Below are 12243 nucleotides of genomic sequence, written 5' to 3'. Positions count from 1 at the left end.
CGTGATTATGTGAGAATCTGTTTTCATTTTAAGAAACCCATTTCTAGTGCTCATGGTTGCACAGAAAAGTTTGAAAAAGTGACCCGAGCACACCCCAAAGGCTTAAAAACTAGGAGTCAAACAAAAAGAACTCCAAACTTTTTAAAAAAAAAAAACCCTCATCATTGTTTTTAACCAATCTTGTGACTTTCTAGGATCTGACCCACGATTTTGGAAGGTGAAGGGTTGGCAACATGGCATTCACATATTGCCTCATTGCAAGCATACCCTGCTTAGAAGGTATATTCTCTCTTCAGGCTTTCATTGTGAAAGGGCTGCAGTATTTTATTTACAAACACAGGGAATATGGTTACTGACTGCTTACAAAAATGTCTTCCTGCTCTCTACTCAACCTCTTAGCTGCCCCATGGCACTTTACATGTCATATCAGCACCATTTGTAAGCAGGACTTATCTAAATGTGAACATACATGGAATCTGGATCTATTCTAAATTACAGACTCAATAAAATTAAATGTTGCTTGATCAGTTTACACAAGACAGCGTGCAGTGTCTGTTTTCTTTCTCTTTCACTTGGTGTGCTTCATGATAGATAAGCCCTTGTTTCAGATCTAGTGCTAACAAGATTTGAAAATGACCTACTTATTGGCCTTTTGATCAGCATGAAAATCAAAGTGGATGGATATGAAAATACAGCCATCTCATTCATCTTAAAAAGGAGCAGAGAAAAGCAACCAACCACCACCAGGGGGCACAAAGCAAATATTTTCAGCCTGGAATAACCTACGGAAAAACTGCTAAATGTGTGTAGCCCCTGTTAAATTGATCACGTTCCTGTCCTGATTTTTCCCTTTTAAGTATATAAATATTCCCTGTTATTCTAACAAAGAATAAATAAAAATGTACCAAAGTGTTCTGTTGTTGAACAGTGAGGAAAATACAGGAGGAAATCAACACACTTGCAATTTAATGTTGGGTAGCACCTGTTTATCCAAAAAATGTTTCCCCAGATATTGATATAATGCACTGAAAAGCAGCTATACCTGGGGTGGTCAATTAGACTACAGAATTCATTGCTACAGTACGTTGATGAGGTCAAGAACTCATTAGGATTCAAAAAAGGATTAGCTGTTTATATGGATATAATTGTGTATATTAAAACAAGAAGAACAACTTTGGAAAGGATAGAAACCTTATGTTTCAGGGCATAATATGACCTCTCATAATTGGTGGTCAGGAGGAAACTTCCCTTGGGAGTAGGTTATCCCATAACTCCTACTGCAGGGTGTCTTTCTCTGAAGTAACTGGTTCCACCCCACTGTTGGAGACAGGATACTAGACCTAGATACGCCACCAGTCTGGCATGCGTTGCACAGCACACTGCCTGCTTTACAACATCATGGGGAAGGAGAAAGTTTGATGCAGGGCACTGGGACAAAACCACGGCTCTTACGAAAAGTGCCATGTGCAGCAGAGACTGCCTCAATTTCTAAGGACGCCTCCAAAATGCCATATCATGGGACCCTATGTAAGTGTCTTATCAGGAGAAAGGGGACTGAGCGGATCCCACTGAGACATGAACCCCAGTGGTTCCAGCAGAGAGTCTACATACTTGAAATTCAGGGCTTTGAAACCTTGAACAATCAATCATATATATACAGTGGCATCTTTCCCAGGATCAAGCAGCAGAAGCATTCAGCTACATGTTCAGCTTCTGTGAAGGTAACAGTTCTGCTTGCTGCCCTCACTTCTTCAACAGGTCCAGGAACACGGGGCTGGGACCAACACAGGAAGTGGCTGGTTTATTTGCCAGCTGTTAAACTGGTCTAACGAGCTGCCTTTGTACTCTTCTATGGAGTGTATAATCTGTCTCAGAACTCTACGCAGTAAAATTTTGCCTCATGACAGGAAAAGCACTATTCAGCTGCTAGCTGATACCCTCAGACTTGTTAAATATTACCGGTATGTTATGGCTTATTGTAAAGTGAAGACTTCCTGACATCTTTAAGCTGACCGCTGACAGTGCATGTAGGCTGAGCTGATAGAATCAATAAGAATATCCCGCATGATTATCTTCTGAGAGAATGTACAGTTGGGTTGGAGGACATACTGGTTTGAAATGAGTGCAAAGGGCCTGGAGTCAGCACTTCTGGGTTCACGGCTCTGGGAGGGAATTAGTCTAGTGTTTAGAGCAGGGAAATGGAGTCCGTGCTCTCCAGCATTGTACTCTTAGTTCTGCCAATGGCTCCCTGTGAAGATTTGCTATGCCTCAGTTTCCCTATCTATCCTTAGTTAAAGTTTTTGAAAGCACTCTGATATCTCTGCAGGAATAGCGCTGCACAAGTGCCAAGTCTTCCTAATACACTAGCATGGACATGCAGGAATCAAAGAGACTCAAACCACCGTGTCGGCTACATTCCATCTATTCAGTTGCTTCTCCCCACAAATACGTGCCTCATTTTGAGAAATTAAGAGGAAGGCAAAGGATACTGACACAGAAAGGGCAGTGTTGCAAATGTGTGATTATGAAAACACTTCCTACTCAATGTTTGTGCTGCCCTTATCTGCCAGCATTCCATTGCAATCAGTGGAACACTGGGACATTCCCAGCTCATGCCTCCTATTAGGACATAACGTTGCATAGCGTCATCATGTCCTTGGTGTATTCTACCTAGATGCACTTTGTCTAGCGTAGCTGTAAATGACTCAGTGAAGCTTCCATTGCTTTCTTTGGAAGACTATTCCACAGTTCTCTAAGCCCTGGGGAATGCAGAGCCTGGGGGGTGCCAGTCCTCAGCTGGTGTAAACGGCTATATTCCCATTAACTTCAATGGTGCTTTGCGCATTTATACCAACTAAATTTCTGGCCCTAGAGTTTCCTTAGGACTGTTTCTTCCACTCACTTCCAGTCAAACTGTCTCAAACCAACCAAACTCCTCTTCCCTCTCTCCTTGCTTGTTTACATTAGTGGTTCTCAACTAGGAGTACAAGTACCCCTGGGGGGACACAGATGTCTTCAGGGGTACATCAACTCATCTAGATATTGGTCTAGTTTTAGAACAGGCTACATTAAAAGCTCTAGTGAAGTCAGTACAGGCTAAAATTTCATGCAGACATTGACTTGTTTGTCCTGCTCTCTATACTTGATCTTAGCCAAAAGGCCTATACTCTGAAATGTAAGTACAATATTTATATTCCAATTGATTTATTTTATAATTCTATGGTATGAATGAGCAGGTCAGCCATTGTACAGTAACAGTGTGCTGTGACACTTTTTTGTATTTTTATGTTTGATTTTGTAAGCAAGTCGTTTTTAAGTGAGATGAAACTTGAGGTACACAAGACAAATCAGACTCCTGAGAAGGGTACAGTTGTCTAAAAGGTTAAGAATCACTGGTTTACACCCTTTAAAATGCTGTTGAAACTTCACTCTCCACACCATAGACCTGGTGCATCTAAGGCATTTAAGTTCTGTTGTACCCACAGCAGCAAATCTCCATTTACATTAAAAATTTACTTCCTGCAAAGCCCCACTTGCTTTGAAATGAGAAATTTCTCCAGTGCACAGTGCGGGCTGACAGGCTGGCTCACACCTCTGATCTACTCTCTCCAGACCCCAGAGCAGAGCGTTCCAGGCATCATGCATTGTGTAGCAGGACATAGGGTGCTGCCACCCACCCCTCTTGCCTCATTCTCTTCATGAACCTATGAATGTTTTCTTGGAACGAGTGGTACAATAAAGCTCTGTTAGAATAGACAGCAGCTCTCTCTCTGCTGCCTTTTGTACTCAAGGGACCCAGAAGGACGTTAGAAAAATGTTAGTCTGGGCTAAACGCACCCTTGTTGACGAGCAACTTCAGAAGGTAAATGCCTTTTCCCCCTCCCACGCCTCCAGTTCTGTCAGGGAGCATCCCCCCGCCCCCACTTTCACCCCCGCAGCCCAGTTTAATTTTCAGTACAAGGAAGGAAATACCGCGTAAGGTAAATTTTTGTCATGGCATTTGAGACACAGAAACTGTTTCTTTTCTTGCTGTTTAGTGCAAGGGAAAGGTAACTGTGATTCAGACTGATGCTCTCTATGTCACCACAAAACAGGGACAGTAAAGAATTCCCCCCAAATGCCCTGTTCATTAGCCATCCACTCAGACATGGAAGGGACATTCCTCAGGGTGCTTCGTCTCCGCAGCCCCGTTAGCACTCAGGCCACCATCTTCAAAGCTGGGTGCTGACAGTTAGGTATGTACATTTATATGCAGTCACCTGATTTTTACATCTGCTGACCACCAGCAGCGGGAGCCGGTGGACTGTATTCATCCCCTCTGAAAATCACTGAAATCCATAGTCAAGTCACCTCATTAGGGGTTGAAATTTGTTGTCTGATGTGGAGGCCGGTTTCAAGTGGGTGGTTTTGTGAAATGGCTACTTCAGGAGAGGACCTAGACTGAGCCCACCTCAATTCTGACAGGTCACCAAGCAGCCATCAGATGATAATTTCAGGTCGTTACTAACTGGAGCTGGACTCAGCCTGGAGATCTGAGGCTGAAAAGGCTTCACAGAGCATTACCAATCCTTTGAGCCTTGTGGCTTTTAACAGACTTAACTCCAGGAGTCACTTCATCCACCACCACATGGAGCCACCTCTGAGGTGAGATAGGAGCACGTGCTTAATAAGGACACAGTACAACTGTTCGGAGCAGGACGCGAGGAGGATACTGCATCCAAATGAAATTACAGAGGGGACTGGGAGTGGGAAAGCTGGAATTTGTTAACCTCTAACGTCTCGCCTGAGAGTGCCATAAGATCTTCAACCATCATAAATCTCTGGACTCTCCAATCATCTGCGTGCCCATTAAAACCTTGCTAAGGCAGCGATTTGGTATCAAATCAAAAGGAAGAGCACTCCCTTCTAAATCACCAGGAAAACAGCAACCAAATGTTCCTAGGAAATCTCCCAGCCAAACTCTCCACCCTGAGCTTGTGAGATGTTGCAGGGCCACAGCATAAATGGTATTGCTGCACAGGGACAGCTGAATAACACCTTCGCAGTTAATAATAAACAGCACAGAATACCCATTTCAGCCCACAGCTGTTTAATGGAAAAGCAGAGAGCCCTGTGTACTACGCAACTTAACTCATTACTGTAAAAGGATTTTGGCTTCCTGTAATTTTCATGGTGGAGAAAACAGTAACCGGGGGTGGATGTCAATTCAGCTTGGAGATACTTGTCAATAAATAAAAAGCATAATGGCCAAAACCCATTTACTTCAAGGGAAATGACTTTAAGGGAATGATGCATTAACCATAAAAAGAAACTTCAGTCTCAGTAACAGCATATTGAAATCTTTTCTCCTCTCGCTAATTGCTCTGCTTTCTTACTGGAGCCCCGTTTAAAAGAGAGCATGCATTTGCTATCAATGGGGCGGTAGCTTGTGGGGTAACGAATTAGGAGCTAACATGTACTTGTGGAAATGGCCTTTTCATCTTCAGAATGAAACTGCACAATGGAAGAGGAAAAAGGAGAAACTGCTATTTTTGGAACAGCAATGTGTCTTTCTCCATGGAGAACAAATTCTGCCTGCTTTGCATTTTATAGAACAATAAAAGCGACTGTACTTCCTGAGCCAGAAAAGGACAAATATCCAAAACTGGGGGTGGGGACGGGATGTTCAAATCCAGAGGAAGGACGGTGTTGTGGTTAAGGCACTAAACTGGGGTGCAGATCTGTGCTCAATTTCTTGCTCTGCCACAGATGCCCTTTTGTGACGTTGGCATAGCCACTTTAATCTCTGTGTCTCAGTTCCCCATCTGTGAAATGGGGATAATAATCATCCCTATCTCCCACCTTTTGTCTGTCTTGTCTATTTAGGGGTCAGTCCTGCAAGGTGCCGACCCTGCTCCAGCAAAGGACTTAAACACATGCTCAAACCTATTGACTTCATTATCATTTCTCAGTTCACTTATTTAAATAAACACCCCTGTCTCCTCCACTCCACTCTAGCCCTTCAGGTACTGCAGAACAGTGAAGACTTCCTGTCTTAACCTCTCCTCTTGAACACCGCCCCCCACCCCCCATTAAAATACACAGAGCTCAGGAAGATGAAGGGCTGAGTAAACTCCAGTGGGATTTGAACCTACAGTTCCAGAGAGTTTATTGCTTATCCAAAATTGATGTTTAGGATATAATTAAACTGTCCCCACTGGAAGCTATATAGAGCTTTGTGAATTTCCCCATAACTATCCACTCTTCTTCTAAAATTGTGAGAAGAGGGTCACATTTTGCCCTCGGTGATACTGCGAGCTGCATGTTTGTCAAAAAGAGCTTGGTCCACCATGTGTGCCTGTGGACACAAGCACAAATATGCTACCAATATTCTCTACTTCTGAGCCAGCTACAATGAAGCCATCAGCCCACGCAAGCACTGAGGGATTTGTGAATGAGCATAAGCATCAGTACGGGGGAAAAACTAAATCTCCTGTTTTATGATGGTGCCTCATGCCTGTACAAACTTCTTATCTGTGAACAAAGCTCCTCAGGGGGAAGAATTCATCATTTTAAGCAGCCCCTAAATCTCTGGTCTATAAAATATTTAGCTGCGTAAATAAGGATTTGTTGGAAACTGCATTAAACATGATGGGAAAATCTGGCTCTTTTCAACATTAGATTTGGTTTGAAGCTGCCTGACATGGCAGGGTAAGAATTATGGAGTCATAATTTATGCCAAATGGGGCTGTTTAAAAGAAGAGTGCTATGAAATGGAGTGTTTTTGTTGTGATTATAAAATATTTTTATTTTTGCTTTTAAATATATATCTATATTTAAAGTTTAACTTTCCAGCCTGCTGTGGTTTATGGTCAAAGAATAGAAAATACAATGCTGCTGGCTCAGGGGACTTATAACAGGATACAGACCTTTTCAAGATTAAGCTCAGCAGTAGAACGGATTGGAACGTGCTTGTAAACTGTATGCTGTGTCCTCCCTAGTGGTTTCTCCACCTAAAGCCATAACCACCTACTACTGCTGACAGATAATAGCAGGATTCCTTTACTTTAAGTGGCAGAGGTCTTAGCTTTGGTGCAGAAGTCCCTGGGTTCAAACCTGGTGATGACCAGTGAGTAAAGGAGAATCATTGTGTATCCTTTGCACACAATTAATTTGCTGGATTTGGGCCTTTTTTTCTGTTTTCAAATTGTCCTTCAAGGTTTTTTTGTTTGTTTGTTTGTTTTTTAATTAATATTCATTGCGCAGAATTGTTCACCAAATAGTTTTTACTAGCAAAGGTGGGAAAATGGACACATTTGTCTGACTAAACAGTGCATTCAGTAAATAGTTGCACATTCAAGAGCAAGTTTGAAAGTGAAATATCTGTCCCTGATTCTTTCAGGCAGTCTAATTTCTTGATTATTTGATGGTGGAAAATGCTAAAATCCCTGAATAATTTTTCAAACACCTCCTAGTTTTTCCCCAGACATATATGGGCATGATGGGTTTTTGCAAACAGTTTGAAGAGATTGATCCTTTGACTATTCAATATTCAGAATTCGCTGTGTGTGATTGGTCACCTAAATCACATGACATTGTTTCTGTTGCCTGTTTGGATGATCTAACCACTGTAAATAGGCTGAGTGCACACAGAAATCACTAAGGATTCAGTTCCTATTCGGTGCCAGGGGGAGGAGAGGAACAAGTTCCTGCTAGATTTTCCTCTTCTGCATGCATTTTAAGAACTAAACTACATAGGTGTTATTGCAGGCAAGTAACTCCCATCCCGTAACATACTGTTTTGGTCAGACAAGTAAATTTCACTCCCTTCAGTGGGCTTTGTGTCAGTCCCTTAAATATTATCCTAGCTTATTCTGCTGCTACTTTTAACACAAAATGTGGGACCCGCACTCCTCCCTAGTGTTTGGCAAAATGACTCTAGTTGCCGCTACAGCAGTCACAAGGCTGGGGTGTATTTTCTGCTGATAAATCATGAGACCCATTAAAAATACACACACAATTTGGGAAAATCTCCCAAATTTAGGTCAGCAAATACCATAAACAGGCCACAGCTCTGCAAAGATCCCCCTCTCTCTGAAATACAGGAACTTTCAAATGAACATTATTGCAGAGTGGCTGCACAGGCTGCAGATAGACTGGAAGATTTTATCCCCTAGGTCAAATAAATATTTATAGAACGTACATGACAACACAGTAAGATTGCATTTTTTCCCCCTTCCTTTTCCCTGAGCAGTGGCTGCCATATCTCAGTACTCATTAATACCAAAGACAATTAATAGAAAAGAGAGGAAAGTGGGAAACCCAACCAGAAACAGGATTGGTAAGCATGCTGTTCACGTTGTGAATTTATAGTTGCCGTAATTAATGATGTTTTCTTGAGGGGGTGATCCAGCTGCCCAGAATGCAATCCTGCCATGTGACTAGTGGGGGACTCTGTGTGTGTGTGTGCGCGCGCTCTATTTTTTTATTAGTATTTTTTTAAAAATTTTTTAGTTACGTAACATCTTGAAGGCAGACGACTCATATGTGCTGCAGGATGTTTTTCTTCTTTAACACATGTGCACCAAGACATCCCCTTAATTCTTTGCTTTGCGAGCTTGTTAAATCAAACCCCAAAGAGGGAAGTACAGCTTAAAAAAAAAAAGCATTCTGCAAAATTAGAGGAATCTAGCAGCCATTTTATGTTTGTAAAGAGATAGACATTCATTAAAAAAATTATCTTGTTTAAAATGAAATGACAGTGTGGGCCTCTGGATAAGTAGGGGCCTGGACCTTAGAAGATCTGGATTCAGTTCCCAGCTCTACCACACACTCCTTGTGTGACCTTGGACAAGTTATTTAGAGCCAATTTCTCAACTGTTGTACAATGGCATAGCTCCACAAAATCTCCATGTACCTCTGTTCCTCTTAATGCCTCTAAAATGGAGGAAACAACCCTTCCATTCTCCCAGTCTATCTAGATTGTGCAGCACCTAGCACACCAGGGTTCTGAGCTAGGCTAGGGCCGTGAAGGGCACTGTAATGCTAACACCACAACAAGGGGCCTTTACAATGCAGTATTGTCCACCTCAAGTGTTTTGTTTTATTAAACAAGTTTTGGATTCTTTTTGTTTTCTGGGTTTTGGTTTTTTGAGTTGACATTTTTTCCCAAGCTATCTCTGCAACCATGAGGCCAGCAGTAACTACTACTATTTTTTTAATGAAAGTTGAAATTCTCTGGAAATAATGTGACTTCAGGTGTTGGGCTTTAAGAAACACCTCACATATCAAGACTCATGAAAAAATCGCGCAAGTTGACACTACTTAGGCTAGTTGTGGCTGAACTGCCAAAGGTTCTCAGGCAGGCACCAAGAAAAGGAATGCTAGATATACCAATAGTTTAACATTGGTAAGTGACATTAAATGTATGCTATAAGAGAAATTTGGTAATGCCTACCTCTGTTAACTCATTTACAGGAATCTGAATTTTAGTAAGACTCATCATGCGGTTATATTTGACGGTACAAGTGCTTTCATATGTACAGGTTGTAATAATAGAGTGAATCCAATGTTATTCCTCTCTGGGCAGGGGGCTAGTCAGTAGAATTAGAACTCATACTATACATATTGTATTTGATGTAATAGTGGCTTTAAACATCATCTAGTATTTTGCACCGCAGCTGAGACTTTAGCAAGCTTTTGCTATTCAATTTTTTTTCTCAACAGTGTGAGAGCGCGAATTTTTTCCCCACAAATACTAATACAGTTTTAGCTAACCAGGAAGACAACATCTTTGCAAGGAGACAAGTTAGAGGTTTAAATGTGCTCAAATGTACCATCTGTAGTGACAGCGATAGCCAGAAAAGGAAGTGGTTGTCATATTGATTGGAAATAAAGTTCCTTCACAGGGTTTGAAGACAAATGTGATGCTTTCTCTCTCACTCCTGTGTTCCCCATACAGAAATGAGCTGGAATGGAATAGAGATTTGCACCATCTCTGTCCCTTATCAAGGGCCTTTTGTTGCTAGAGCAGGATCCCATCATAGGTAGCTTTCTGACAGATCATGGACCTATTATGAAGCTTCTCAGAGTGAGGAGATGGGTGAGCTTGCTGGCTGTGGCAGCTGCTACTGAACGTGCTAACCATAACTGCGTCTCTGTTACTTTGTGCTCTTGTCTCTCTTTCTCTGCGTTCATCTGCAGTTTCCCATCTGATACGCGGACTGTAGGCTCTTGGGGCCAGAGATTGTCTTTTTGTTAGGGGTGTGTATCATGCCTAGTGAAACAGGGCCCCACTCCCTGATCGGGGTCACGAGGCACTACAGGAACACAAATAGGACTATGATGCAGCGTGCCCCACTTCTATTGCCTGATGTAGTTATCTCCATTTTACAGATGGGGGGAGTAAGACTCAGAGAGGTAGTGACTTGTCCAGGATCGCACAGTGAGTCCTGGAAGAGTGAAGGAGAGAGGTCTCCTGACACCTGGCCCTAGGCTCAACCTAAAACCTAGAGAGAAGCAGATTTTGCTAAATACAGTGACTGAGACTACAATCTTGCCCAGAGAGTTCCGGGAGAAAGAGACACTTCCCTCCCCCACCCCGCACCGTCACCCCCATGGCCACTTCCTAGGGTAGCCCCAAGTTTCTCTTTCTGAACGGAGTTTTTGTATATCAGAGGTCTTGAAGAGAAAAAAATAAATGCAACAAGTAGCATTTTCAAGTGTTGCTGTTAACATTTTCCAGCATCTCAGGGTTTCAAAACAGGAAACTTGGGGGCGGTACAGTTGCTCAATTTGTCAGACAGATGCTGTTCTATGAAGTCGGTTGCACAGAGTTACACCAGGAACTGCAAGTTTAAAAGCTGCCGCCTTAGTAACTTCCTGGGGTGAATTCTCGATGTGATGCATCGAGGTTTTGGTGTGTTACTTCCACCAGCAGCAGTGGGAGACACTGCGGGCTAATTCCTCCTAACCTCACCCCACCATGTGTCATGCTGAGAGTTCACCTTCATTCCACAGAGACTAACAAACCAGTTACGGGGAGGTCTTCCCAGCTCAACTAAGAAGAAATCAATGGAGAGACAAGATCAGCATCAGTGTGAATAGTTTGAGGCTGAAAACAACGGGGCAGTCTACTGTACATTGAATCTGAAGTTAGAGATGAGCCCTGTGACACAAAATTCTGATCCAGATCCAAACTTCCCCACAGATTGGAGTCATGGGGTCTGAATCGAGGACTTTGGCTCAAGTGAAAATGTTTAAACGTTCGCCCTGTCTTTGCAGAAACAAAACAAAGACCAAACTTTGCCAGGAAGTTTACAAAACGTACGAGCACCAAAATATAACATTAAAGTTCCCCACTCTTTGGGATGGGCATGTTTGTTTATAATGTAGATTGAACCCAACAAGATACAAAGTAATTGGAGACTATGGATCCAGTTTACAAATAGGCCATCCTAATGTATTTGTAGATGTTTAGATGTTGTATGTGCTGTTGGACAAAAATAATGTAATGGGTGAAACATAACAGACAGATTAGTACCTTGAAAGGGAGCATAACTGAGGATCTAAATGCAGGACATGGGTAAATTACTAAGATGCGTACGTTTGAAAAATGGACTGTAGGCCTGATCATAAGAACATAAGCGCCGCCTTACTGGGTCAAACTTGCCCAGTTTTCTGTCTCCAACAGTGGTCCATGCCAGAGCTCCAGGGGGAATGTACAGAACAGGGTAATTATGGATTGATCAACCCCTGTCTTCTGGCAGTCAGACATTAGGGTTGCCCTGAACCTGGGGTTGCCTCCCTGACTATCTTGGCTAGTAGCTATCGATGGATCTAACCTCCATGAACTAATCCAGTTCTTTTTTGAACTTATACTGTACTCCTTGTGCATGTGAGACTCTCCCCTCCCTTCCCCACAGACTTGTGTAAGAGTGCAAAGAACCTAGGTACATGCAGATCAAGTCCTTATTTTGGTCCAAAGGGTTCCATCCCACTTCTTGCATCCGAAGAAGTGGGTATTCACCCATGAAAGCTCATGCTGCAAAACGTCTGTTAGTCTATAAGGTGCCACAGGATTCTTTGCTGATCCCACTTCTTGTGGAAGCATCTGTTTATTATAAGGGATATGTAGGAAAGCACTTGCAACATTGCTGAAAAGGCAAACCCACAAGATGGAAATAGGGAAGTAGATGCCCCAAAAGGAGGCTAACCACAATCTCACAGCTAAAATGACACACACAATGCAACGGGAAGGAAGTC

The 12243-nt window shown here is 42.5% G+C and overlaps 1 protein-coding gene and 1 long non-coding RNA gene across 4 annotated transcripts in view; one reads left to right on the top strand and one right to left on the bottom strand.

The window, feature by feature from the left end:
• Window positions 1–12243, top strand: part of LOC120375502 — a 251891-nt gene that overhangs the window by 19805 nt on the left and 219843 nt on the right. The gene's annotated exons all lie outside the window — the stretch shown is intronic.
• UBASH3B (ubiquitin associated and SH3 domain containing B) overlaps window positions 1–12243 on the bottom strand; it is a 104121-nt gene that overhangs the window by 44682 nt on the left and 47196 nt on the right. The window lies entirely within an intron of this gene.

The sequence above is a fragment of the Mauremys reevesii genome, linkage group 12, assembly GCF_016161935.1.
Source record: "Mauremys reevesii isolate NIE-2019 linkage group 12, ASM1616193v1, whole genome shotgun sequence".
In the NCBI taxonomy this organism is placed as follows: Eukaryota; Metazoa; Chordata; order Testudines; family Geoemydidae; genus Mauremys; species Mauremys reevesii.
The sequence above is the reverse complement of the archived record's forward strand: the minus strand, read 5'-3'. Positions and strand labels throughout refer to the sequence as shown.